We start from the raw sequence: 2714 nt of genomic DNA, 5'->3' as shown, positions 1-2714 counted from the left end.
GAAGAAGGGTCACTGACCCGAAACGTTAACTCTGCTTCTCTTTCCACAGATGCTGCCAGACCTGCTGAGTGATTCCAGCATTTCTTGTTTTTGCTTCATATTTCCAGCATCTGCAGTATTTTGCTTCTATTATTATGTTGTTGTTGAATAAAATAATTGGATTTGTCTGGTTCTGGTAGGATACTTTCAGGTCAGTGAGTTGCCCCAGAGCCAAATAGTCGGATGCCACTCAAAGTCTCTCCCAGGCGAGGTTGATGTACAGTCTGTGATGAATAGGCATTCAAGGCAATTCATCTGCAACAGACTTCACATAGGTCCTTCTGCAGGGGTGTAGCAACAGGTCTCACAACAGCATTATAACTGTAGAAGCTTTCTTCAGATTTCATGATCTCCCAAAACACAGGAGGAAACAGGATCCACTCAATGCAGGGATTCATTAGAAACAGGAGGCAATATGAATCTACTACCTCTGACATACAGGGGTTTCTTCTCTAGAGATGCAGGCTTCCTCTACAGAGAGGGTCTTTCTCTCTCTCCAGGCAGGTCACAGCCAAATTTCAAATGCCTGCTATTTGTCCAACTCACTGGTTTTTAAAAGTGTCCAAAGTGAAAACAAAAACCTTTCTGAGCCAATCACATGACCAGTGAGTCTCCCCTGTCATTCAAAGTGTTGCTCTTAGGAAGTCAAAACCCCTTACTGTTTCCTTAAAATTGTCTGTTTTCCAGTTCTTTTGTATAGAGTCACCATCCAAAAATTTCAGCTATTTGCAGGTCAATGTCCACTGAGCAAAAATCCTTTTCTCAGTTTTTTAAAACACACAGAATTTTAAGTACTTAGTACAAAAAATAAAACTCTTGTAACAGTACAATAAAGCCAACTTCTTTCTTTGTTAAACTCAAGGAAACCTGTTTGGTTGATTCTTTTAATGATCATAGCATGTAAATAATCAGTCACTGAATTGGCAAGTACATCCACTTTAAAACGGAATTAAACTTGTTGTGTTCAAACAAGGAGGGAAGCCCTGCGACCCCCTCCTCACCTGACCATAACAATATAAATGCCTTGGATCTTGGAATGCAGAGTAGAGTCTCAAAATTTGCCAATAACACCAAATTTGGAGGTGTGGCAAAGAGTGTGGATGATAGCAACAGGACATAGATAGGCTAGCAGAACGGACAGAGAGGTAGCAAATGGAATTTAATACTGACAAGTATGAGGTGATGCATTTTGGCAGAAGGAATAGGGAGAGGCAATATAGACTTAATGGCACAGTTCTAAAGAGAGTGCAGGAACAGAGGGACCTTGGAATGCATGTGCAACAATTTTTGAAGGTGGTAGGACATGTTGAGAGAATGGTTAGTAAAGGAAATGGGATCTTGAGCTTCATAAACAGAGGCATTGAGTACAAAAGCCTGGAGGTTTTGCTGAACCTTTATAAATCTCTGGTTCAGCCCCAACTGGAGTATGGCATCCAGTTCTGTTCACCACACTTAAGGAAGGATGTGAGGGTCCTTGAGAGCATGCAAATGAGATTTACCAAATGGTTTCAGGGATGGGGGATTTTAGTTATAAGGTTAGGTTGCAAAAACTGGGGTTGTTCTCATTACCACAAAGAAGATTGAAGGGAAATTTAATAGAAATATACAAGATTATGACAGGCTTAGATAAGTTAGACAAGGAAAACTGTTCCCATTAATTAATGGCACAAGGACTAGGAGACACAGATTGAAGGTTTTGGGCAAGAGATGCAGGGGGAATATGAGGAAGGACTTTTTTATGCAGGTGGTGGTAATGACCTGGAACTCGCTGCCATCAAGGGTGGTGGAAGCAGAAACAATCAATAACTTCAAAAGGAAACTGAATGGCCACGTGAAGGAAATAAACTTGCAGGGCTACAGGGATCGAGCGAGGGAATGGGACTGACTGAATAGCTCCGTGGAGAGCTGGCATGGACTTGATGAGCCAAATGGCCTCCTTCTGTGCCATAAATGATTTTATGACTCTAACTATTGCCAAACAACCTCTCAGGCACTGAAAATTAAATTTTTCAAGTATCAAGACTCATTCCTTCGGAATGTAATTAATGCTGGAAATTTGAAAAAATGTTTTTTCTTTTTATTCGCTTTTATCTCCCTCTTTTAATCTTATCTTTCTTTCCCTCTCTTTATTTCACTTTCTGTACCTGATTTGACATTGAATACTATCTAATTTTTACATCCTGATGTAGATGCTCCATGGTCAGACTTTTACCAGCCCCTTGGTGATGAACTGGGAGGCAGGAAGTCTGGTAAAATAGAATGGCAAAGCTTGTAGATGTGCTGCCCACCGGGAGCCCAATTGAGCCACTTAAGTGACCAGTTGATAACCTCTTCCCACCTCCGCGGGCATTTTGCCAGAGGTGGGGGGGGGGGCACCCTGCCCAGTGAAACCTGGTGGCACCACAGCAGTTCCATGGCCCAAAGAGAGGCCCCCCCACCAGCAGCAATGTCTGCCCCAGGGCAATGGCTCACCTGCCCTCCTCAACATGACCTCCCCCCACCCCAATCCCCAGGGCCTGCCTACCTGGTTCCAACTTACGACTCTTCGAGGGCACATGGCCATCGATGCACCCTCATCCTGGAGGTGCAGCCTCAGCACTGTCCACTGCTAGTGGTGGCACTACAGAGGCTGCTGAGCTAATGGCCCTCTGATTGGGCCAGCAGCTCCTGGGGGC

This window comes from Heterodontus francisci, chromosome 11 (assembly GCF_036365525.1).
Source record: "Heterodontus francisci isolate sHetFra1 chromosome 11, sHetFra1.hap1, whole genome shotgun sequence".
Classification (NCBI taxonomy): Eukaryota; Metazoa; Chordata; class Chondrichthyes; order Heterodontiformes; family Heterodontidae; genus Heterodontus; species Heterodontus francisci.
Note: the sequence above shows the minus strand (reverse complement) of the source record.